Genomic DNA, 27,392 nt, shown 5'->3' with positions numbered 1-27,392 from the left:
AGAAAATCTGTTCTTTTTATGTATAAAGGAAAATATGATTTTATTTTATAAGCTCAATAGTAATATTTCAGCAATTCAGCTTGGCTTTACAGGGTTGGGTGCATTAATTTCCAGAGGCATAAAGGTGTAAAATATGCCTCTGGAAGTATTTTTCCCTACTTGTAAAAGCTGGAAAAGTAAGTTTCTTTAAAATGGTTACCCCAGAGGTTTCTTTTCTATGCTTACCATTGACCAATTTTGTGACTTTCTAGTGGAACACCACTAAATGTCTCCTTAACAGAGAAACCTTGAAAAGTTATTCAGGAAGGGAGAACAGTGTGTGGAATTAAAGTTATCCTGATGCTTTAAAAATCTTTTTTTTTTTAATCAGCAGGGTCCCTTGTGTCTGACTAGAGATTTTTTAAAATGCTATCGTTTTATTTAAATATTACCTTTCTAGCCTATCCTGCCTCAAAGGAGCTTAGGTTCCCCCATTTTATCCTCACAAAAACCCAGTAAGATAGATTAGGCTGAGAGATAGTGACCGGCCCAGAGTCACCCAGTATGTTTTCTGGCTCAGCCAAATTGTAACTTTGGTTTTCCTGGCCTATATGTCCAACACCATAACCATTATACCAGACTGGCTCAAAATCTAGTTTGGCTAACTAGAAGTAAGTATTGTACTTGTAAAATACTTGTGCTACCACATGAAAATATGAAAAAGGTGTTAGCTGTCAACAGTATTATGTTGCCGAACATCTCATTAGGTTTAAGAAGCCTCCAAGATAGTGAGTTAGAATGTATGGGGGGTTATTCATTTCTTCTATATGTTAGCTAGATTTTATCTGTTTTTCAAAGTTTTACCAGTATTGGTGAGTGGCAGAGAATACTGGGATGTCTGTCTTAAGAACTGTTAACTGCCTTTTTGTTGCTGCTACCTGCAGGATTGGGCCTTACCAACATATACTGAAATCTGACTTGATTTGAATATCTTAGCATCTATAAAAGTTACCTTTTTTTCTCCCTGTAAAGAAATGTTGGCATAGTATTGCCAACATTTGAAAGCTTGCTGCCATAGTATCTGTGATCATCAACATCACTGTTCACTAGAAATCTTGATTGCTACCCTTCATGGTTGCTTATGCTTGTAACTGTTCAGAGGACAGAATGCCATTCTTCTGTAACTTGTGAATGTTCAGGTTTATGGTTATTTACCTTATTTATTTATTAATTATATTTATTAATTGCCCATCTGGCTGGTCACCCAGCCATATATAACTACATCAAGTGTAACATGCCTTCCTTTCCTGATTCTATTTCCACACTTGGGGAGCCATCCCAGAGAGGTATGGGTCTGTTTCTCATGCTGCATCTTGGGTCTTTGAGCTGGCTTTTGAAATGTTTAAACATGAACATCTGTCATCAGAATGTGTCACCTGTGCAATGTGTTCATTACTTGCCACATCACAGTACTTTCACAATAATCTAGGATCTAATTAATGGGATTATCCTTGAACAAGTTTTATGAACAATGCAGGTTTTCATTGGAATCCTTCCCAAAGACGTCCTGTGGATAGCTTTTAAGAGTTGTGGTATCTAAGAACAATTATATGTAATCGTTTTTCTTCAGAAGGAGAAAATAATATATTTCAGCATTTGTACTTTAATGCCATCAAGTATTTAAAAAGGTGGACGATGTAGCTGTGTGTCAATAAATTCTTTTTACAGTCTTTTGTTGAAAAGTCAGGACATTTCTATGTCAACAGAGCTGAAGTTGTTTCTGCAAGTACTGTTGATGATTGAAAATGAAGAATTGTAAGCACAATTCATCTTAGCGAAGACTGGGTGTGAGTAATGCCGACCGGGGCCAGACATTGACATACGGGCCGTCATCAAACTAATTGTTGTTTGAATTACCTGTTATGATCCGATGACAAATCTCCTTCACTCCTGCCACTGGAGCAGAAAATGTAGCTTGAATTGTCGTGATGTTAGCAAGTGTAAACTGTACTTCAACAAGATGGATAAACCCAATTATGGGGCAGACCTGTAGAGAGAAAATCCATTTAAATCTCGTAATGTTAAGCAGAGCTGTGTTTAATTCATTTGGGCCAATTTGGGAATGATGTATGAGTCTTGGTGAACATTAGTCAAAGGAGGAAACAACATAGGAAAGAGATGCTCTATACGCTGCAGCAGCGTGGAGTCAGAGTGGCAGGCGAGTGCTGTGCCGTTTCAGTGCCTAACACTAATGACTCTGGAAAGCTGAAATGACAAAAAGATGTACTAACAGCTATTGTGAGAGCAGCACTGTGGAAATGAACCAGTTGGAGAGACATGGAGGGAGAACTGGTGTGTGTGGGTAGATGCATGGGTCTTCTTTTGCTTGGAACGATTGATCTTTAAAAGGAAGGAGTATATATTGCTGAGCTTTTTGTATGGACTATGCTAACCATACTGAATTAGGTTTCAAGCAAAAATGTCCGATTATTTTTTAATTGAACTAGACATCTGAAATTGAAAGAAAGTTGGAGGAGCTGAGCAAAGAATGCTGGCATAATCTACAGTTGCATCTTTATGTTGAATTCCCATTTCTAGGATGACATGAACATTCTTTACTAACACATCACCATACTAGGCCTATTATTGATGGAAAAGGGATATTTTGGAATGTCTTCTGACTGTTCCCATTAATTCTTACTAGAAAAGAATTGTAAATATGGGTAGGAGAGCTGTATTGTGCAACAGCAGGCCTTGCATGCCAAAGTGTTTGGCAAACACTGAAGAGAGGTCAGTGTTCTTTCCCGAAAAGCATACTAACCACGTTAGTAAGAATTTATGTACTGTATATATCATACTTCAGTCAGGTATCCAGACCTCATTTGCTAATTGAGTGAAGTTCTACACAAGCCTATGGTCTTTGTCTCAGTTATCTTTGTTAGCCCGTTTTACACCAAAGGTATAGACCCACAAGGATTAACTGTGAACAAAGTAAACTACATTTTATTGCAGGCACTGAACAGCCGTGGCATTAATGTCCTTCACAGTGTCTGGTGTTTGTTTTATTTTGCTCAGAATAATTTGTCACTTTCAATTGTATTTCGTATGCCTAGCATTTCACAGAGCCCTGGAATACGATTCTTTACAAGGCCAAAATTGAAGTAGAGTTTGCAAGTCTTCTAAGAGAATTGCTGAAATTAACCCAAGGTATTGTTTATGCAACATCTTTGTTTACCTACATTTGTCACAGTGAGTTTTGTTTAATTAAAGGCATGAATAATCTGGTATGGCTTTGTTTGCATTTGTGATTGAGGTTCTGTTCACACTTTGCAAATTACCCCGAGGTCCCTGCTCGGGTTCTGCCACTCAATCTTAAACTGTAGTATGAAGATAGGGCAATTGACACTGAAGCCCTCTGCTATTGATGGCACTCTAGGAATTAGAGATCTGGTGTTTTCATTTCCATTTGGGGGGTGTGTGTGTTTCATTTTCTTAATAACTTGAAAGGATTATTTTTGCTGCTGTATCAGAAAAATCTTTAGAGCATTGCACAGTTAACATGTCAAGAGCTTATTAACTTAGCATGCACACCCATTTTTAAAATGTTACTGTAAAATAACACAACAAAGAGAACCTGCCATGAGCCCAGTCCAGTTTATCAATTACTTCCTCCACCACAGGGCACCTCCTTCCAAAGGGAATTCTAACTTATGCCTTTTGAACTGGGAAACTATTACATTTTTTCAATGGAATATGCTTTCATCTCAAATGCGGAAGTGCTTGGTGCACTGTGTAAAATATTTCAGGCTTTGTTTTTATTTAGTATCATACACAATATACTCCTAATTGCACTTAGTCTTATAATTAATCCCTATATTCCCTTATATAATATTTTTGCATTCAGAGAGGGGTGTGTGTGTGTGTGTACCTCGTAGTCATACCACATAAGCGCAGAGATCCATACTGACTGAGTACAAAATTCAGCATATAGCATCATGCAGCATTCTCCAACAGTGTGTGAATCACTGAGTTCAGTGGGACTTGCTCTCCTAGTAAGTGTGTTTAGGATTGCCACTTTTAAATCACTTTTAGTGATTTGCCACTTTTCATGTCTCCAGACCACCAGCCCTCTGACTTCTCAGTGTGACTTTTAGCTCTCTGTTTGCCTTAATGCTCTAATTGCTTTGGTTGCCAAATGTATATACATTGATAGATTTAGAGAGTTATAAATGACAATGGAAACTTGGTTTGCTGAAAATAATAGATTTAAAATTATACATTCCATTAGATTATCTTTTAAAGGATTCTATAGACATGTTGATTTTAGACTATCTGCAAATGCTTTCCTGGAAGTAAATGGCACTTTAGCCCATAACCCATTTTGAAAGATTAATCCCTAATCTAGTGATACGGAGTGTATTTATATTGTCATTTTCCTTCAAGAGCTACACAGAGAGTTATGGTTTAAGAATCTACAAAGGAACCAAATTAGTGGGTTTGCTTTTCAACACACCACATGCAAAATGTATATGGTTTTGATTTCTTCTTTAGTGGTCCAGTTATCATTCTAATTTATATAGAGAGTGGCTTTTTATCTCTGCTTTGTGCTCTTTCAAGCTAGTTTCCATTTACATTCACGGCTTGTGGTTTTTACTTACAACACTCCTATAGAGTATCTAAGGCTATGATTTGAATAGGTCTTACGTTCATGTTTAGGATTCATTGTAAATGTAATCCACCTTCTCTCTCTTGGTTCATCTAGCTCATCTTCTACAGTGTAAAAGCAGTTGCATATGTCAGACAGAAATGACCACCTTGGTAATCTGCTATGAATCACTTGAAACAAATATGCATAGTCTACAAACATACTTTAAAATATATGTATGTATTTATTTGAAATATTTTTGAATCACCTGTATGCTCAATGAGTGCTTGAGGCGATTTACAATAAAACTACAAACACAGTAAAATACAACAATTTCAAACAAAACTAAAACAAATCTTATAAAATATGTATAAATAAATCAGGGCAATCTTCTAAATTCAATGAGCAGCCTTAATTAGTAAAAGCTCAGTGGAACAGTATGGTTTTTACCATCCGTTTAAAGGTCAGTAATGAGGGATGAGCATAACCTTTCTGAGAAAGGAGTTCCATAACTTGGGTGCTGCTACAAAGAAGACCCTGTCTCCCAGTTCCTACCAGCCTCACCTCTGCAGGAGATAGGACACGTAACAGGGTTTCCGATAAAGAAAGAAGGTGCTATGCAGGTATGCACTGTTTGGATATGTCCACACTTCATGGACAAGTTGCTTCTTCTGTGTGAATGCTATATGAGACATGGCTTATATACCATTGCTTCCAGAGGCAAAATAGAAAATTGATATGAATCAAGGCTACAATCAGCAAATGTCATATCAGCTAACTCTTATAACTAGGTGGAGAAATCAAGAGCTGTCCTGTTGCCTTTTCTAAAGTGTCAGGCTAAGGTCATAGGTACCATACTGATTAGAACTCCAACTTGCAGTGATAATGTCTGCAGTTGAATGGGTCATTGGGCAGACTGCATATTATCTTTCAGGGAAGTGCAGTACTGACATTGGAAATTGCACATTACCTTCATAATCCACGTGGTCACTAGTTGCAAATATACTCCTGCAGTGTAGTGGCTTGAGAATGTTAAAACCATGCTGCAGTCATGTTTACACCTTAAGAGTTGGATTCGCCTTCAAGAAGGAGTTTTATTCTTCAGTAATGAGTATGAGCATATAGACATAACTATTTATGGAAATCAACAAAGAAATTCTCTACTGGGAACATGACTATATTAGATTCAGGAAAGTGTAGGATGATCTGGAAACTTTTATAAGTAACCCTACCAAAGCTGGATGAAATTCATTAAGTTCATGTTCCACCAGACCATTAACCAATTAACTGGGATCAATGGTATTATATTTATGTAATGTGTCCAGCACTGGAGTATAAGGTCCGTTGATTTTTTGTTTTGTTTTAATGTAATGCTTTAATATCTGTGTTTTTAGAGAAAGATGGACAGAAATACACTGAATAAGGCTACAATCCTGAACACATTTTCTGGGGAGTAAATCCCATTGAATTCAGTGCGACTTCTGAGTAAACATGCTTAAGATTGGTCTGCATGTGTTACTTTTCCATTACACTTAGATCTGCGATGGTACAATTTTGTGTTCATCCCTTCCTCCCCCATCTCCTTCTTCCTTTTTCTCCTTGCCTCCCTAGGGAGAATGGCATGCTAGAAAGGCATTATTTCAACTATGTCTATTTAATTTCTTCAGATTCCAGCACCATTGTTGTTTTAATTAAACCTAAAGCTATAAAAGTGCTGATGAGCTTTGCTGAGACACTAATCATGTTTACTCTTTGCAGTTCAGCCTCCATATGCAACAGTAAAAATCATCCTCTTAAATCATCTCTACTTGTGTTTGGTTATTAATCAAGAGCTTTCATTTATTAATTTTTTAGTATTTGTCCTTGGTGCATTTATATTGTCATGACATTTTTTTTGGTTCTTGGGAGAGGTTGAGATAATTTTTTTCTTTGTGAAAAGAGAGTCTAATCTCCCCCCGCCCCCCAATAAAGGCCAACTTATGCTTTTAGTATTTGTTGGTGTGATCCATGTGGCCAGTATTCAGTTAACAAGAGCTGGGAGGGAAAAGGGCATAACATATGACCCATAATTTATCTCTCTGGGGTGCTGGAATAAAAGGTTCCAGAGGAGAAAGATTTTGGAATTCTCCAGCTCATTGATAGGCATGAAATTAGCATCAATGAGGAGAGGAATCTGTTGCCAGTTGCGCTATTTTGTTCCATGTCAGTTTCTTTTATGTACAAGAAATTCCTGTCACGGAAGACTTTATTTCCATTTTACAGCCTTCAGCCTACTTGTTAGGATGCTAGACTTTGGCCTTTCAGGGCTAGAAGGTTTCCTTCATTAACTGCAGTAGCGTGTTTTTATAGGCTCAATAAACATCTGAAAATTGCCTGTCCCAATTAATAAGTATGTAATACTCATCCTACTTCTCTGGTTTGCTTATAGAAGTTGATTAAAATAATACTGCCATGTCATTATTAGTGAGAAATATTGTGCACTCTCAATCTTTATATCCAAGTTATGAGTTTTGAAGCCATCTGTATAAAAGACACAGAACACTTTGCACTGTTATCACTTCATCTGCTTGTCTTTCCTTTTCACATCCTGCACGCTTATTTGCAAGGCTTTCAAACAACTCCATTTTAAGAAATAAGTAAAGGAAATCCTCCCTCCTCAAACCAAGATGATTGAATTTCAAACTTGTACTTGGGAGAGTTTCTCTGCTTTGGTTTAGAATTTTAGAGTATTTTATGATTCTGGGTAGTTAGAAATCACACACTCCTTCCATGTGGAAGGCAATGAGTCTTAGCTTTCCTGAAATGAGATTCAAGTTCCCATGTAAGTTTGCAACAGCAGTGGATGGCACCTAAGGGTGCCATCCATATATAAACCACTGGAGAATTAGACTGAAGTGTGGGGCTTTGATAGATGCACATGACATCACTATTAACTATATCATTGTCTTTTTACTGTGAACCTTGAGCAGTCTAGTCAAGATATCTGAGGTTTTGAAATTTTCAGTTCTAAGATGAATAAAAAATGTGGCCCCTGCTGTAATTTCTTCACAGAGACCATTGTTTTTTCATATTAGCAAATGTGTAAGCTTTCTTCCAACTTTGTGATAGTCTATTTTGGTGGATCACAAGAGGTTTAGCAGGCGTTTTGGAATATGAAATAAAACTGAATAGGCAGGTCTTTGCTTTGCTTAATTTGTCCTGATTTAAATATTTGGAATTCTTATGCTTCTGGGAAACATTCAGGTGGTTTTGAGGGGAAAAAAGGGAAGACAGACAATGGGGATTATGTGGGTGCAGGAATAGGAACACTGGAAACCAGAGATGGTGGACAGACAGAGAAAAATCCTACTTTCTGAACTTCTTGAATGTTGTGAAACTTCCTCACAGCCATGATGGCTTAAAAGCTGCTTATTGTTATAAATGAAATACTCTGCTTCGTCCATTCTTGCCTTATTGGAACCACATCCTTTATTTATTTGATGGCCACTTAGGGTAAGCATGGTACTTCACCAAAAAGGAACAAATATGCAGTACTAGGCGAAACAAGATTTTTCTTTGGAAGGTTGTGATTAGTAACAGAATATCTGCAGTGTTCGAGATAGTTCTGTAGTACATATCTTTCTTGAATCTATAATCTCTTTCCTCCCCTTTTATTCATTACTTGAGGAAGTGTAAATTAAAACACCACTGCAGTCCTTAAGAAGTTCTTGTTTGTCTTGACTTGTGTTACAGAGGCCTAATGTTAAAAGAACTGTGTTGTAATTTGAGAAACTGAAAAGCATTCTTAATCAATGGACTCTTAACTCTGACGACTTGGGTAACATGTATTTATTGTTTAGTGGGATAAATAATAGATGAGGTTGAGATGACAGCTTTTATTTATTATTTATTACTTATATTCTTACCCCGCTTCCCAGCCACACAAGGTCCCCGAAGCAGCTTATATCCAGCAAAAATACATATAATTAAAATAATATTTAAGCAAAGCATAGAATAACACAATATCAAGACTGCATAAAAGCTAGTCAAACAGCTCCACAAAAATTCTTGGTCAGCATTCTAAGTACAGTGAGGTAAGTAGCCAATTGGGTGTCTCTTGGGAGGGGTGTCCCAAGAATTGGTGTCACAACAGAGAAAGCCCTCTATCTAGTTGCCATCCTTGACACATCAGAAGGTAGCGGTATCCATAACAAGGACTCTGTCAGATCTTATGCAGCAGGGAGGAGTATATGCGACAAGGCACCACACCAAACTTTTAAGCTGGACCCAAAAACTCACTGGTAACTGGTTGGTGGTCAGTGAATGAGATCTAACATGAGCCAAGGGCAGCTCCCAACCAACCAACCAATCACATTGCTGGCCAGCTAGCAATGACAAGCAGGTTGAGTCAGCATCCCCGCAGCCTTCAGGTGCCTCAGGGTGCCCACCAGTTCTTCTTGCCACAGGTGCTAGTTGAGAATTGAGCAAAAAAGCAGGCGTCATGAGTACCAACAAATTGTAGACCTGATCCTTTAGTGGGATTGTAACCCTATCTAGAACAGGATGATAACCTACTGCAAAGACAATAGGACCACCAATCATCAACAACTCCATCATACCTAAATTAAGCTTTAGTGTATTGGTCCTTACCAGCCCTACCTGGCCAGTCAGTCTTAGAAGGTAGTGCTGAGGGACTTCTGTGTTGTTCCATGGACTTTGGCCTCCAGGGTACCACAAGATTCCATCTTGTCTCCCATGCTATTTAATGTCTACATGAAACCATTCGGAAAAGTCATCTGGAGGTTTGGGCTGCAGTGTCACCAATATGCAGATGACACACAGGTCTATCTCTGTCTCCTACCTACTAATTCCAGGCAGGCTGTGCAGCTCCTGAATAAATACCCAGAGGAGGTTTTGGGATGGATGAAGGTGAGCAAGCTGAAGCATAATCTAGACAAGATGGAAATATTTTGGGGAAATCTGCTAATCTAAATAGAGGGATTAAACTGGTATTGGAGGGGGCTGCACTCTTCTTAAAAGGACCAGCTCTGTAGCTTGGGAATCATACTGGACTAATCACTCTCTGTGAAAGCACAGTAGTGGAAGTAGCCAGAAGCACCTTGTATTAGCTTTGTTACATCAGCTTCTCTAGGGAAAGCAGGCCTGGCCTCCATTATGGATGCCCTAGTTGCATCCAGACTGGACTACTGTATACAAACTATGTGGGGTTACCATTGGAGATGACCCATTAATTTCAGTTGGGACAGAATGTGGTGGTTCAAACCCTTCTTGATGCTAAATGGTCAGATGGTTTTACACCAATCCTGTACCTGCTGCACTGGTTGCCAGCATGTTTCTGGTCCAATTCAGAGTGTTGGTTTTGACTGTCAAAGCCCTAAGACATTCTGATACATGTTATTTGAAGGACTGCCTATACCTGTATAAATCTGCCCATGCATTAAGAAGGATACTATGGTTGATAGTATCGAACCCTGCCGATAGGTCCTGGGGAACTAACAGGCTTGCATTCCTCCCCCTTCCCTGTCCATTTCCCCTAGGGAACTTTCAAGGCTATTTCTGTCCCCCAACCAGGCTGGAAACCAGTTTACATTTTGTGCATGTCAACATAGTGGCAAAATTTGTCAACATAGTGATAATTTTCCCCCCAAACAATTCTAAATCATAGTCATAGGCAAACCTGGCTGTCAAGTTTTAACTTGCTTTAGTGTTGGGTTCTTTTTCGATCTGTCTCCTCTTCTCCTTCAATCCTTTACATACATAGGAGTATAATTATTACTGCTGTGTTCAGTTTCTTCTGGCTTTATTCCAGTAACAACATCCCTGTCTTTTTTCATTGCTGAGCAAAAGCAATCTGAAGGCTTCATAATTCCTTAAATTGGATTTTAATTCTGATCCCCTTACGTTCTGTAAACAGAGTATTTTATGAAACCTCATTGTTTTTGAATAACAAACCAATGATGACTCTTTATTTTTTACTGGCAAATATATGCCTTTGAAGTGTGCCCTTGAAGTATGTAGTGGGACTGGTGGTCAGTGCCATTGGTGCAGTCAGAAATAAGCAAACTGAAATGTATCTGAGAGGTCATAATATGATCATTGAGAAAAGAATGAAATGCATGTGTATGGGAAAGGCAAAACCAAAATGATGTATGAATTAGGAAAATGATGTGCTGAAATAATGAACTGTGACATTTAGGTAGGCCTGGACTAGCCATGTTGGAGAAATCTGCAACAGAACCAAATGAGTTTCGATTTTTATGAATCCGACCTGTGGATTTCGCAGCAGACTGACTTTTCCCCTGTTGGGCAGGTTCCATGGACTTCCAGACTGTTTTTCTAACCTTTAGGAATTTTGCACAAATTTGGTCGTAGAAAAATACGCACAAATAAAAAAACCCTGGTCAAAATTGCACATTCCCCCAATAGGCTAAAGTATGAAAATTCAGGGGGATTTGTGCATTTTGTGGAATTTACCCATTTTTGCACATGTGAATGCACAAATTTCCATTTGCATGAATATGGATTTGCACAAATTCAGAACCTAAAACCCCCTCAATTCCATTGATGGGTGGTTGATGGAACGAAAGGGGCCTGACAACCTGCAAAACACAGACGGAACAGATTTTGCACAATCCGTACATCCTTAGCCTGAACTCTAGTATCTCTCAATTAAACATAGCCTGGAAGCAAAGAGGGTGAATGGGGGGGGGGGGAGAGAGAGAGAGCAGTGAAAACAGGATCCTTTCTCTCACTGGTGCATTTGTTTACCACACTTCCCTCCCTTCAGGCTGGCTCATAAGTTCTGCAAAACAAGCAAACAAGCAAATAAATTTCTCCCTGTACTTAAGGTTGTGCAAACAGGGCAATGTTTTTTTAATCTTAGTTTTGTTCTTTTCTGCCAGGTTAGAGAGACTGGACCTCCGAGTGCTTTCTCCTCTTGAGATGGTAAACTTAGATTAAACAAAACAAATGAATCCCAAACACTGAACTTGCACAACTGGGCCTGTATATATTCTATTTGTTTGGACGGGGCATTTATAAAAGGGCTTGTTGTTGTTGTTGTTATTATTATTTCTATAACGCCCAATAGCCAAAGCTCTCTGGGTGGTTTACAAAGATTACAAACATTAAAAATACAGTATACAGAGGTTAAAAGCCATTTACATAAAAACACATGAACAGACAATATACACAAGAGAACATATATCTAAAACAACTTCAAACAAGCAATCTCAAACAAACAACCATAACCATACACAATCTAGGATCAGTTAAAACTTGTCGTATGCTGCCAAATGCATGGGAGAAGAGAAAATTCTTAACCTGGCACCAAAAAGATAATGTTGGCGCAGGCAGGCCTCATCAGGGAGGTCATTCCATAATTTGGGAGGTCATTCCACCAGTAAGAAGGCTGTCTTCCCCTGTTGTTGTCTTCTGAGCCTCCCTTCGATGTTGAGCATAGTGTACGAGTAGGTTTGTGTCAGGAGAGGCACTCCATCAGTTATTGTGGTCCCAAGTTGTGTAAGGCTTTATAGGTTAAAACCAGCACCTTGAATCGGGCTTGGAAAAATACAGGCAGCCAGTACAAGTGGACCAAAGTCGGTATTCTATGTTTGGACCTTCTGGTCCCCATTATCAATCTGGCCACCACATTTTGCATGAGTTGCAGCTTCTAAATTGTCTTCAAAGGCAGACCCATGTAGAGCATACTGCAGTAATCTAACGTGGAAATTACCACAGCATAGACAACTAAAGCCAGGTTATCCCTGTCCAGATAGGGGCATAGCTGGGCCACCAACCAAAGTTAGTAGAAGGCACTCCATGCCACTGAGGCCACCTGAACCTCAAGTGACAAAGATGGCTCAAGGAGAACCCCCAAGCTATGAACCTGCTCCTTCGAGGGAGTGCAACCCCATCCAGAACAGGTTGAGCACCTTTCATCCAGTCAGAAGAACCACCCACCAACAACATCTCAGTCTTGTCTGGATTGAGTTTCAGTTTATTGGCCCTCATCCAGTCCATTGTCGCAGCCAGGCACCGATTTAGCACATCCACAGCCTCACCCGAAGGACATGAATAGGAGAAATAGAGCTGTGCGTCATCAGATGACAACACACTCTCAAACTCTGGATGACTGCACCCATAGAATCATAGAATAGCAGGGTTGGAAGGGGCCTATAAGACCATCGAGTCCAGCCCCCTGCTCAATGCAGGAATTTCATGTTAAAGCATCCATGACAGATGGCTGTCCAGCTTCATCTTGAATACCTCCAGTGTGGGAGAGCCCACTACCTCCCTAGGTCATTGGTTCCATTGATGTATTGCTGTAACAGTCAGGCAGTTCTTCCTGATGTTCAGCCAGAGATTAAATAGCACAGGGGACAAAACTGACCCCCGCAGAACCCCATACTGGAGAATCCACAGGGCTGAGCAATATTCCCCAAGCACCACCTTCTGGAGCCGACCATCCAAGTAGGAGCGAAACCACTGCAATGCAGTGCCTCCCACTCCCAGCTCAGACCATCGTCCCAGAAGGATACCATGGTCGATGGTATCAAAAGCCATGTCTAGTTGTAGCCAAACAGTAGTAGTTACTCAGATTTAAAGATTTAGATACTTCGGGTCAGAACAAAAAATGTGAAAATACAACTTAAGTGTGATCTCACCACTGAATACATTGCTTTAGGAGCTAAACATCTGTACTCACATCCAAAACAAGTATTTATTTAATATTTCATTCTTTATAGGCCTCCATCAGTTACCACTTCCAAGGCCGCTCACAACATATTGAAACACCAAACATTACAAGGACAAACCATACTATAAAAAATAACACATCTAAAACATAATAGTAGCAGATTACACTACTAAACTGAACAACTTTTCTAATACTGAAGAAGCCAAGGAGATTAACAAATTGGGATGTAGTGCTAGACCCTCTAGAAGCAACTAGGATTACATGAAGTAAAGTTTACTATAAAGGGCAGTTAGCATTGACTAATTAGAGATAATGCATGTAGCAGTGTGTGGCAGAAAATTGAATGAGGGTACTTTCTCTCCTGGGTGGCTAATTTTGGCACTTAATAGGGAAAGATAAAGGGAGATGATTGTTTCCAACCACCGAGTACTAGTTTACCTTTATAGACTTTTCCCAGAAATTCTGTGGGAATGTCTTCTATAATTTTTCAGAATCATAGGCTAGACATGGCTTGAATCTTATTTGGAGGACTAGGAACTGGGAGTGCAGATATAACCTATGTAGATAAGCTTGTTGCTGGTAAATATCCAAAGGATGGAAAGGAATGTAGTAGAACCAGTAAGTATTTCTTGGGTGTATTCTTTCTTGCTTAGGTATATTTAGGTATCCATTATTAATTTGGATTTTGAGCCCACTTGACCCTGAGGGCTTAAAGCTGCTCTTATTTATGGGCTCTACCAAATTTTGATTTTAGTGTTACAAAATATCAATTAAAACACTGAGGTGTGCAATACCACAGCTAGAATTATCACTGCAATGGCTTGAAGTCCAGGCTTCACTTTCAAAACCAGTATAAAAATTACAGTACTTCTGGAAAATGTACAGATAGAGACTTTGGCAAGTCTCCAGATTACGGGAGCACCTCAGTTATGGGGCCATAGTTGAGATGCCTAAGAAAAGATCTTTTAAGTGTCCTTGTGCACAGAGTTGGTGCACAGCTGGTGTAGATGGTGCTCTTCTCTGACATATTTTGGATACACACGTACAGACACATACAGAGAGCGAGAGCACTGCCAATGTGTGTGGTGCTTTATATAGTATCAGAGAACAGGTCCCTGTCCCAAGGAGCTTAAAATCTAAAATTCAGCAAAGGGGAGTAAATAGGACAGGGGCATAGGAAGGGGGATAAACAGGGAAAGGATATATGTTATTTGAGTTGCAGGTACTTTGGGCTAAAACGGACATTACTTTAAATCTGTCTATCAGCTGCATCTTTTTCATTTTTACTCTGGATTAGGTGCAGGGGGTCTGATCTAGGTTGCAGGGTGTGGTGGCTCTTAAAATCTGGTTTGTGCCCCCTTAGTCTACTCTAGATTAAAATGAAAAAAGGTATAGTTGCTAGATACAGATCTAAAGCGTTTAAGCACTTTTGGCCCTATAGGAAGTAGGGAAATAGTTTCAGTGATTTAAAATAGCATTCCAATTGAAAGGAAAGCTGGTGAGTAGGTGATTGGGGGAAGTCTGTATAGTGATTCTTAAGAAAAAATGTTCTAAAAAGGGTGGACTCCAATTAAATTGTTCTGCTGATGGAACTGCTTCCCGTTCTCCCATGCACCCTCAAAATCTGCTCCAGAGCAGGGGACAAGGGGAAGTTGGATTTTGCCCAAACTGTTTCCCATTTGTTCTCCATACACCATCCCCTGTCATCCTCATAATCTTCATACTAGATCTTTCTGATTAGTGTCAGAGAGAGCAATCCTGTGTCCCCTAGACAGTGTCTAGTGGAGATAGGATTTTTCAGTTTCCCAGCTCTGAGCTCATAGACAGTGCTACGAGCTCCTAGCTGAGAAACTGTGCTCCCCATTCCTCCCCCTTTCCCTTGTACCTGGGGTGGAGAGAACCATGGTGGCTGCCCCTTTGTGCCTGTCCATGGTCGTAACACGAAGCACAGACAGGATGAAAAGGGGATGTTACCGGGAGCGGGGAGGGGAGGAGATCATGGAAGCTGTTTTAGGCAGCTTCCTATGTCGTCTCTAGCCCTGCTCCCACCCCCTCCCTGAAGCTGTGTTTAAATGCCCGAAATTGGGCATGTAAGGCAAACTGCAGGGCAGCCAAAGCACAGGAGGAATAGTCTCCGTGTGTCAGCTGCCAGCATTGGCAGCTTCAGAGGAAGTTGGAAGTGACCATCTATCTCAATAGGATTGTGCCCTAAAAGAAATGGTGATGCTTGTTTAGCTTCTAATTGCATGATATACTCTAGACATATGCAACAAAGCTGCCATGGCTCTTCTCCTTTGCAGACTACCTTTGGGGGGGGGGCATATTCAAACGGAAGGAGGAACAGGAGGGAAGGAAGTGTTTTCCTTGAGTGATTTCCCCCAGCTTTGTGTTTACCTTACCAGAAGGGTCTGGAACACTCTGAGGTGGGGAGGTTGAAGGGAAAGTGGTTGCTAGGGAAAGGGCCAAAACTCTTCCCTTGTGTTACTCCTCCGATGCGAATGTGCCATTTCCAAGGGCACTGTGCAACAGAGAGGCTTCATTATGTGTGACTGCAGTGTAATGTGTAGTTTGTTCCTTGCAGTGATGTTGTAAGCTGTTGCTCTGGGGTATGACAGGTTGGATTTCTTATGCTTTATTTTATAAAGCCTAAATTAACAGCCAGTTTGGTTAGAGTTCTTTGGGATCTGACTAAGGGATTATGGCCATTCTCTAGTGAGTCAATATAGCTTAATTTATTTCAGGTCTATCAAAAAAGATCAATCAAAGCTCTTTTGAAAGTAAAGCTGTAATCAGCCTGTGTACTTAGATGTCACTCCTGTTGTACTATTTTGCTTCTCCGGTGGAAAAGCAAAAGTTCAGTCTGCGGCTAAGCAGATATATTGCAGTGATCTTTTTGTGTGTCTTTCACACACTGTTCGGTTTTTGAAAGCTTGCTTGCATGTTATGAACTGTTACAATCCAGGTACAATTCTAAGCAATTTTGCATATTTTGTGAAAATCTGAGCTTGACATTTCATTTGAATTTTAAGTAATTGAATTGAAGACAATGGCACTTATTACTTCTTGTTGTTTTTAAAAAGACAAAAATGTGCTAGAATCTAGATGGTATGGATTCTGTTCTATATGTAATAGTGTATATGCACAATGCTCTTTGTTGCATCACTGTATTGTATTCACAGTGTCCCATATTTCAGTTTGCCTCTCATCGTCTTCATGCATTCTACCTACAAAGGTTCCCCTCAAGATCGTAAATGCAAGTTTAATCTGTCCCCCCACTAAATGTGCACAATAATTTGGAGTGCTCCCTCCTGCCATGTAGATGGGGTTGTTCCTCTCTTCCAGAAGCAACTGCCTCTTTCAGTGAAATCTTTGAGTGAGGTGTATATGGTGAATGCATTTTTAAGACAAAGACACCTTAATTGAAAAAAAGTTTTAATAAAAGGCATGGATGGTAAAAGAAAGTAAATTATGTAGGTTCCAGTTTTAAAAAGAAGGCTCTGAATCAAGGAATGATGATGCGTCCAACATACTATAGAGAACACGACTGCACTACAACAGCAAGATTGCACTATCATTTTGACCCGGGTGGATGGTTGGGATGTTCGAGATTTTGTGTTGCCTAGGATGCTTGAAACTGTGGTATCCAGTCTCCAGATGCATTGGCATAGAAAGCCAGTGCTTTATCACATACACAACTACGGGCCAATGAACATGTAAGAGAGCCAATCCTGTAACTTGATTAAGAGATTGGAAGTGTATTGCAGGATCATGTGTTCCTTCCCCACAGGCCTTCCTTTTAACTGCACTTAAGGGATACACTGGAACCGATGCTAATCCAGGCTTCCTGTTATCACGCTATTTGAAATCAGGGTTTAAAGCTGGCTAGCAACTTGTTAGCTTTAACTGGAATTAATGTTGGTATTCTTAATCAGAGTTCAGGTGTATATGTGTGTGAGAGAGGTTGTATTTGCTTTGGTGACAGCCTGCAGGGGAGAAATGATTCTGAAGCCTTCTCTGCATTCTGAAGAGCCATTATGATTGCTCATCATAATTTTTGAGTGCACTACCCTTACATTTTCATTTTCATTAGAGAACTTGTTTCCAAGCATACAGAACACATCAGACATCACATATGGGTAGCAAAGCCAATGGTGTGGTGAATGTCTGTATTTCCCCCCTAAGAATTATCCTACAGCAAAAGACAATTTTTAATAAGTTAAATAGGTAAAAGTTGAAATGCTAATGTGGGCCAAATCTCACATCAAGAAGAGGAATAGGATCTCAGTAACTGGCTTGAACAGAAAGCTATAGTATTAATTTACTCCTTGGTTGCCCCTGGCTAATCTGATACTATACTATGACAGTATCTCACTGTTAAGAAGGGGAAAATATGACCTTCTATTCCTTGTTACCCTACAATTCTGTGGTTCTATACATAAGAACTTCTAAGCACAGATTTCTCATTGCAGCACAGCATAAGTGATTCACTCTGTTATTTGGATGCTACGTCATTGCAAGTTCCAAGGTGGAATAATGCCAGTTCACAGAATTAGAACATACAAGATCTGTCATGCTACAACTCCTACTAATTAACATTCATTTTAGTGCCAACATTGTGCTAGGTGCTGCATGCATCAGATTGGGCTGAACTTAATATGTGTCCCATTAGTGGTTGGCAGTAGGTATTGCTCAGCTGACTGTTCAGTGGACTGTCTCCTGTGGCTAATTTCCAGCCTCTAGCGATCCTACTTGGAAAGCATAAGATTTTCATCGCCTGATCATCTCAGATGTGCATCTCTACCTATTAGACATCCTGTGGTGGAAAAAGATAGGTGTGCTCATGTTGTAAGAAAGAAACAATACGAACTGAAGTGCATACGCTGATTTATGAATATACCGACCCTTGCGCTCTTACTTCCTTATGAGTTCCCACTAACTTTCACCACACCTAGAGTCTGGTTGGCCATAACTGACTTTTTATCACTACAGCATCTTCTATTTGACTCTATTATCTGACTGGAGAAGGGAAGCTATAAACCCAGCAGTAATTAGAATATCCCTAAACAGACTTCACTAGAGCAATGAACAGGTAGGAAATGATGTTATATAGGCCAAACAAAACATTCTGCTAATCACTATGCATGACTGGCTTACTTGAGTGTGGATCAGGATTTGGAATGGGACCAAATGGTGATTCAGGAGAGGGGGATTTAAGTTCCCCCCTCCCATTTTCATCCCGAAATTCCACCCCTCATGTTGTTGTGTTCAGTCGTTCAGTCGTGTCCGACTCTTCGTGACCCCATGGACCATAGCACGCCAGGCCTTCCTGTCCTGCGCTCTCTCCCGGAGTGTGCTCAAGTTCATATTCATTGCATCGGTGATGCTATCTAGCCATCTCATCCTCTGTCGTCCCCTTCTCCTTTTGCCTTCAGTCTTTCCCAGCATCAGGGTCTTTTCCAGAGAGTTTTCTCTTCGCATTAGGTGGCCAAAATATTTGAGCTTCAGCTTCAGTATCTGTCCTTTCAATGAGCACTCAAGATTGATTTCCTTTAGGATGGACTGATTTGACCTCCTTACAGTCCAGGGAACTCGTAAGAGTCTTCTCCAGCACCACCCCTCATAGAAGGGTTAAAAAAGAAAATAAAAATGTCCCCAGAATCAATGAGGATTTTAAAAATTCTCCAGTGTGTGGGGGGTGAATTTTGGGCTGGAAATAGGAGGGGGGGGAGATTAAAACTCCCCTTCCAAATTGCCACTGTCCCAATCTTACACTTGAGTAAGTAAGCCAGTCACTTATAGCTCTGCTTTGTGAGATTAGCAGAACATTTAGTTTGACCCACAGTTATCAACTTCTCAGCTGGTAGAAGAGAAAGTGTACCTCCACTAAACCCTAACATTATCACTTTGGGAATTCAAGGAGACTAGAGAAATTCTGTTACTTTTTCTGAACTTGTTTCTTCAGGTCTGGTACAGGAGGAGTCTTCATGTGCCTTTTGTTCAGTTAGAGCTGATCATGATTATTTCCCAGAAAGCTTGTGCTTTCTCTCCAGTGTTCACACCTTACATGCACTGAGACTCTGGGATTGCTTATGGCAGGGATGCGGAATGTGTGACCCTCCAGGTGTTCTTGCACTGCAGCTCCCATTATCCCTCACCATTGATCGTGCTGGCTAGGGCTGATGCAAGTTGTAGTCCAACAGCATCTGGAAGGCCACACGTTTTCCACTGCTGGTTTATGGCTTCTTGACATTCAGCTGACTGACATGAATGCTTATTGTCAGGAATTAGTTTAACTCCATTTGGAGTATTCCAGGTGATAGCTATTCACAAACTTTATGAAGCAGCCTTGAGTAAAAGCATAAGTTCATTGCATAGCATTTTTCAAAGATTCTAATTAAGTCTATCAATTAGCTTTTGTGCTATTATCTCTCGAAAAACTGAGCTTTTGTTTGAAAGTTTTGAGCTTTAGTAGGTGTTAGAAATTTTCTCACTGCCTAAGACTGACTGGGCGGATTGGCTTTTCTTTTTTATTCCTGTACATCCTGCAGATATTCCCAAGAGCATGTCTATGTATCCACCTGTGCCGCCTAGCCACCATCTCTGCTGTACCTTTGCTTTCCATTGCTGAAGTTGCCCCTTTAAAAGCAAGCACGCTGAGGAGGTCTCCTGCCTTTGATGCTTCTGTGTACTTGAATCTTTAATAATTAATTTTCCTCCCCATTACTTTTACCTGGGCTAAAAAAAGAGAAAGAATATTCAAGAGTAAATGCCAATAATTGTGCATGTAATGTAATGGAAGCGGTTCATTTACATGCTTATGCAAGCTTCTTCATCTCAGCACTTGAATGTACCACTACACTTGCATTTACCTTCTTGCTGCTGTGCTTTGATGAAGATGGGCCACATTACAAATAAGCTGGTTGCCATGGTGAACGTCAGAGTCCTTGTCTGTTGTGTATAACCTTTCCTATTTTTCGGGACAGTATAGAGAAAGAAGTGTGTGTGTGTGTGTGTTCGCCTTCAGTGGTAGATAGATAATGTACTCAGTACAGGGTAGTTGAGTAGAATCTCCTGTACTTCTTAGATGAGATTCGGACATAGCTCTCAAATTCTATACTCTCCTACCTTCTAAATTTGTTTTAAAGTGTCTTAAAACTGAATGACTCAGCAGTCCTTGGAAGGACTCTGGGGATTCCTTTGAAAAATCATTGTATCATCTCAGATCATTGATTGTGAGGCTGCAAGGTCAATGCATTATCAGACAAATAGTTCAGGCTGGTGCAACAGTGAAAGTCATACGCTTGGTCAGCTAGGGGGCCTGTTGGGAATTGCTGATTTACATGTTTATCATGTAACTATCTCCAGATTCCAAGCACTTGGAAGTTTATTTTAGTCTCTAAATGTTTTAGTGACTTTGGTAGCTGGGGAAGGCTCTTCACTGTACTCTACTCATTAAGCTATGAAGACCATTGTTCTCTGCATGTTTGTTTTATTTGGCTGATAACTGTAATACAAGAACAAGAGGAACCAGATAATTTCAAATGGGAATAAAGGCAGTTTGAACCAACAAGTGCTGTTACATTCCATCTGCTAGCGTAGGGAATTCTTTTTTACCCCTTAATATTTCATGTACTCTGCTTGCTTGTTGGCTCCTAGACAGGCAATGTATATTTTGACTTACAGTACCTGATTAGTAGGATTGTTGGTCATGCAGTCTAGTGTTCTGTATTGTAAAAAATTCAACATTTTACAGTTGGAGTAAAGTATGTAGCTGCACCTGTGTTCATATAATGCTTGACTCTGGCCTTTTCTCACTAACTATAGTTTTAGACAAACCATAGTTCTTTAATTGAGCAGGGGTTGGACTCGATGGTCTTGTAGGCCCCTTCCAACCCTATGATTCTATGAAAGTCTGTGAAAGTCCATGAAAGTCCAGACATCCAAGGGATCTGTGCTTTGTTTAAAAGTGGAAGCAGATGCTTCTAGTGCACAACTGAGGAAGAAGGAGTGCAAGACTAAGGCTTGCCACAGCTCACTCATGGAGCAATGAGCTATGATTTCCCAGTACGTCTGAATTGGGAGAATGACAGCCTGCATATTCTCAGGTTTTTCTCCATAACTCTGACAGCTAGAAACAATAATGTTCTTGTTTGTTTTAAATGAAAGGTGGATTCTGCCTGTGCCAATAGATTCTCCACCTGTCACCTAGCTTAAATTATGCAATTTGGTGTGATTACAGTCACAAAGCAATGGCCTATAATTGTTCTCGACTTACTTGGTACTGTGATATCCCAAAACTTTGTGCCAATCTTCCAGGAAATGGACAGTCTCTTTCAGAAACAGAAGGTGTGAAGGTGTGAAGAGAGGAAGGGTGTGTGTGTGCCCTAACTCCCAGCAGTGTAGGCAAGGACAAAAAGTTGCTTGGACTGAACACCAGCCCAGCAAGGTAGGCTGCCACCACTCCTTAGGTCTAACTCAGCCTGAGCCAGGGGACTCTCAGATCTTACAGGACACCCTAAAGGTTTGTGAAACAAGCTAGCCCAAGCTAGCACCCTCTATTTCAGAGTCCTAAGCCTGAAATAGTAACAATAACCAAAAGGAAAGCTCTGGACTTGGTACCAAGACTTAATTGGAATAAAGTGCACACGTTCAATTACAATAGGTGGTAAGTTTATTTACAAGAAGGGGAAAGGGATAACATACAACAAACAGAGCAATCTTTGGAAACGGTACTTACAAGGCAAAATACAAAGCTGACTAGACCTGTCTCTATGTACCAAGGCACAGGTCTTCAATAGAACAGGACCTCAGAAACCTGTAATCCCAAGCAGCAGATGAGGGAGAGGGCCAAACAGAAGTAGATGAAGACAAAGGCAATGGGCAGCTGTAGCTCTCTAGTTTTATATACAAAACCATTTAGCCACGCTAAGATGATTTTAATTGGCCAATCACAAGCTAGCTGAACTGTCTTCTCAGGTTTTCTGGTGAGGGCAGAAAGTTCTCACAAACCCTCATCTGAACTTGCTCTGCCCAGTTAGTGAGAGTGCTGCTGTGGCCTTGAAGTCCTGGATGTATGAGATAACACACACAGATGACCTAACAAATACATGGAGGCTCATCTTCACTGAATGGAACTTTACAGGCTGCTGAGATGCAGAAGGAAAATGGATTTCTTGACAGAAGGGTTGGTAGGATCTGGGCTGCAAAGTGTGCTAGTAATCCTTCATCCAGGAATGCAGGATCACAGGAGGACCCGAGATTCCCTCCAGGCAGTAGGTGAAGCACATGAGGATTGGAAATGTGTAGGCAATGGACCCTAAAACTTTAAAGAGGCTGGAATAACAGGAATATCAATAAATGACTTCAAGGAATTTGGGAATAACTGAGGCACCAAATGTAGATAGTAGAAAGGACCTATGAAAATAGTACAGAAAACGGTGCCTGCGCCATTTCAATGCATCTACCTGCAATTAGGCTTTCTGCAGGCCATCATGTTCTTGCAGTAAATATCTTGAGAAGAGCATTGCTATTTCACAGCCCATGTCTCTGGAGAACACTCTGGATCTTGTAAAAGCTGTTGAGCCTGAGTTTCTGAAATTCAGGTCTCAGTTACTGTATACACTCTTATCTTTATGATATGTTAAGACATGAGAAGAAAATTGGTAGTAACTTCAGAGGCATGCTAGAAAGTACCGAGTGACTAGGATAATAAATACAAGGTAGTCCTGCCCACAGAATGCATGGATTTTTTTAAAACTTTGAAACCATCCTTCCTACAGCTGCATTCATTCCTTGAAGGTCTGGCCTGGCCTCACTAGACATTTTGGCTAGTGCATGGAAATACGGTTTCAGATTCTAGCTGAAAATAAGCAAAATGGCCAACTGACTTTAGTGCTAAAGCAGGTGTCATTTGTTAAGGAAGCAGACATACTTGGGAATGTAAGAGGTTGATGAACTGGGTTCTGGTAATGCTGGTTCAGGAAGGAGATGAATGTTGGGACATCCTAGCCCAGGATGGGGTGCTGTGAAAGGAAGGGAGGATGGAATTTCTTGGAGATAGAAAGGGATGGAGGTGTAGAATGAAGAGGGATTTGGGATGGCACATAGCTGGCTGGCTCCATGGTATAGAGAAAGGATAAATTACTGTGGTCTTCAGCATGGTGCCTGTGGACACCACTAATGGAACCCACCAGACTCTCTGCCCCTCCTGATTTTTGTTTTATTCCTTAAGTCTTTTAAAAAAATTAATCTGGGAGGCTAGTATGCTGCTAAGTGACGGGCTGCACTCCAGCACCATCTTCAAAGGAGTGGTTTTGTGTTTTAGAGCTGCCTTGTACTTAAGTTCTTGTGCAAGTTGCTTTTCTTTTAGTCTCACCATTTGCCTTCTGGATAATGAGTGTTTTTTGATCTGCTATGCCCTCCGTGGTAGTGATTTTATGAATGGGCAAGCTCCCCTACCTCCATAGCAACCATTTTATGAGAGTGCCTGTGCACCCATGATACTCTCTCAAAATTGGCCACTGATCCAAAAGGTTGGGGACCTTTGATATATCATTTTATAACATACACTCCTGGAAGGTAAAATTCTAAGGATGCCACACAGAACAATATCATAAGGATTTATAGCACAGTTTATCGTAAGGTCTGCACAAATTCAAGTCAGATTTACTGAACCTCACAGACTTCTTAAAAAATATCTGTTAGCTTTTGATTGTGTCTTAAGAATGCTCTCATTGTTCATCAATCTGGAGATAGATTTGTGGTTGGAATTTGTGGTTACTATTCAGTTCAAGCCTGTAACACCCTTTCATTTTTCTCATGGTCCATGGCTAAGACTGTCCATAAGTGTTTGAAATAATGCCCTGCACCATTTACTACTTTCCTCTGCCTCAGAATGAATCCATTTCTAATTTTAAGGGAGCAATCCTACGTGGATCAATGGTCGCCGCCAAGCCTGTGGGCAACCTCCTGTCCAGTGCAGGGCGGGAGGAGTGGTGAGGAGCAGATCTCCATCACGCTCCCACCACCCTGCTTTTGCGACTAGACAGCCGATTCCACCTGTCTAGCCATGGGACCTCAGAGAGCAGGAAGGGGTGGCTGAACACTTCCAACCTCCCCACCCCCAGGAAACCCCCATTTCCCCCACTCCATGCTGCTCTTCCAAGCACAAGAGTGCAAGGCCAATCTGTGCTGCCTATGAGGTGGCATGGGAGGGGTGGAGGTCGGTTCTCTGGGAACCAACCTCTGACCGTGGGTTCCGAGGTCGGTTACTGGGAACCGACCTACCCTATGGCTGTCTAGCCGCTGACTAGTGGCCATAGGATTGCGGCCTTAGTGTACTTTCCATAGACATTCTAAACTCTTGGAAAGGTAACATCACTCTTTTCAAGCTCAGTTTCTCTATCATGGGTTATATTCGTTTTGATTGAAAATGGTTAGAGACCAAAGCAACTCTGTGGAAACTGCCAGCTGGTGGAACGAAGGGGATAGCAGTACCCTGAACACATAGCTGCTGAAGCCAGAGAACCTGATCTTATGTATTGACCCAGATTTGAGGACTTCTTCTTAGGTTATGGCTTGTACTTGGTTAGCAATACCTGCTTACAAAATATACATGCAGTGGATTGGGTGTGAAGAACCATGGATATATATACAAGTATGACTTTCCGCTTGATAATATGTCTATGGCTACTACACAGTTGCTGAATTTCCTCACTTTGGTATCTCTCCAAAATTTAAGCCAGTCATGCTTTTAAGTATCCCCATGTTCACCATCGGTGATAGGAATTTCACCCAGGTGAGTGAGCAGATTGCCAGAAGAAGGAATGAGCACTTTCCCCTGCACCCCAGCCGCCTCTCAATGCTGGATGAGGAGCAGGACACTTCTCTCCACCCAGTGCAGAAACATGGCCCCTAGCAGTGTCCCTGCTTGGCCCTCTAGCATGGTTTCCATACTGGATATGCAGGAGATAAAGCTCCTTCCTATGCATCTGGCATAAAGATCAAGTGGACTTGCTGTAGAGGCATTGATTGTTCCACCTGTCTACTACCAGTCCGATATGTTTCCATGCTGGAAAAGCAGGAGCTGAAGCACATTTTTGCGTGCTTAGCATAAAAACAAAATGAACTTGCAAAGGAGGCGTGGGTGATGCCACACCTTCTCTTCCACCCCACTGCATTTTGGGGCTACTTTTCAAGGTTTTACTAGCCTGCTTTTTACTCATATGAGGGGCTGGCAAAGGAGGGTTGGAGTACTCCATCCATCTTCCACCAGCCATTTTTATGAGTAAAAAGAATGCAAATAAAACTTTTAAATTGTAATTTGGGTGGGTTAAATTACAAGACTGGAGTAAGCCTTAGCACTGGGGTCTCCAAAATGGTACCCCTTGTCACCAATATGCCCATGGATACCTCTCTGGGCAGCCTGCCCTTCCTGGTTTCTATTTTATTATTTTTTATTTGAAAAATGTAACTGGGAGGCTGGCATGCTGAAAAGTGAAATGCTAGCCTTTGGTGCCATCTTTATTTCCGTTCATTCCTCTGGGCCCCAGAAGCATTCTTGGAAAATAAAGATGGCGGGCAGGTGACCTCAGTCCCACTGCTTTCTTTTGAAATGTGTCCAGGCGGGGGGGAAGCTGGGGTGGTGATAGAGAGCACCCTGGAGGCTAGAGGAGGTAATATGGAGTGTGTGTGTATGTGTGTGTGTGTTAGCTGGTTGGTTTGTTGTGGTGTGTGTTTTGGCTGTGTGAGCATATTTCTCTGCACATCGCCAGTTTGCCTTCTGTGAAATGGGTATTTTGTTGTGCTTTGTTGGGGCAAATAATTGATTTGGCATTTGGGGCTCTGACACCCCCCCTCTTTGTACTTAGGTTCTTAGGCATGTTACTTTTCTTTTAATCGCATCAATTTTCCTTCTGGGAAAGGGGTGTTTTGTGACTAGCCACACCCACCACCTTGGCAGCAATTCTGTGGGAATACCCATGGCCCACTTTCAGAATTCGAAATGTGGCCACTGACCCAAAAAGGTTAGGGACCCCTGCCATTGCATCTTAATGGAGGTAATGAATGAGTTGAGGAAAAGCACAAGGCACAACACTCCACTTAATGTTTCCGATGGGAGATCGTATGTTTGCATCGTGTACTACATAATACTGGCGGTCTTTTAAAATGTGCAATGGTATTCAAATGGCTGATGCTACACTTGCATTCTAAAATGGTACAATCCCATGTACTTTTTGTGAATGTTTGAAACTCCCTTTTGTGTGTGTGTGTGTGTGCACACTGATCTTTAGAAGTTTGGGGTGAACAGGTATCTTTTAAATCTTGTTTGGATCTTGCAGAGTTATATCTGAAGATTTTATTTTGGGTTATATTTTTCAGTTTAGTTTTTGTTGTTGCAGATATATTGATAACTGCGGTAATTCATTAGTGTAACATACAGATTCAAATAAAAAATACAGTTGTCGAAAATAGTTTTCTTTTCATTGTTATGTTTGCAGCCTCTCTCTCCTTTTTTTTCATAGAGTTCCCTTCTCTTGCTTCCTTTAAAAGGAAAAAATGGCTTGTTTTTCTTGCTTTCCATTCTCTCCCATGTAGAGAGCCCCTAGATCTTGCCTCTGATTCCTTCAGAAATCCCCCAGTGAAGGTGGAATATGTGTTACAATAGAGGTGGTTGTAAGGGCAGCTGACAGATGAAATGTTACAGTGGCATGTATTGTATCCTAAGCAGGGTTGTATATAGACCTCATGATGGGCTGGCTTAGGTATTTACTTAGAAGCATTTCTAGAGGGCAACCTCATTGGGCTAAAAAAGCGTGCCTGAACAAGGAGCCTGTTGTTTGTGCTTGGCTCGTCTCACTCACTGGGAGAAAAAAAACACACAAATGCCTGGCAGTCAGAAAGCTATTCAGTAGGCAGAGAGGTGTCTAGGAGGCCTCGGTCACTCATCAGATGCTGTAAAAGTGCCTCACCCTGTTGTAATTCCTGGATAAAAGCAGCACCAGACCAGGCATCTCTTTTTGCACTGGAAATGCTATAAACAAATCCTCTAAGTGGAATAGGTGGCTTGGA

General features: G+C 40.9%; 1 protein-coding gene across 16 annotated transcripts in view; it reads left to right on the top strand.

Moving 5' to 3' along the window:
* The window catches only part of TCF7L2 (transcription factor 7 like 2), a 256,898-nt gene that overhangs the window by 40,557 nt on the left and 188,949 nt on the right, over positions 1-27,392 (top strand). Inside the window, exon 1 of one of the 16 annotated variants that reach the window (XM_084846197.1) lies at positions 1-27,392. This exon is cut by the window's left edge and continues 3,053 nt beyond it; it is cut by the window's right edge and continues 26,829 nt beyond it. The exons of the other annotated variants lie outside the window; for them this stretch is intronic. The gene's annotated coding sequence lies outside the window, so the exon portion shown is untranslated. 16 annotated transcript variants of the gene reach the window in all.

This window comes from Heloderma suspectum, chromosome 3 (genome assembly GCF_057233095.1).
Source record: "Heloderma suspectum isolate Gila_16-S chromosome 3, 16-S_ref, whole genome shotgun sequence".
In the NCBI taxonomy this organism is placed as follows: domain Eukaryota; kingdom Metazoa; phylum Chordata; class Lepidosauria; order Squamata; family Helodermatidae; genus Heloderma; species Heloderma suspectum.
The sequence above is the reverse complement of the archived record's forward strand: the minus strand, read 5'-3'. Positions and strand labels throughout refer to the sequence as shown.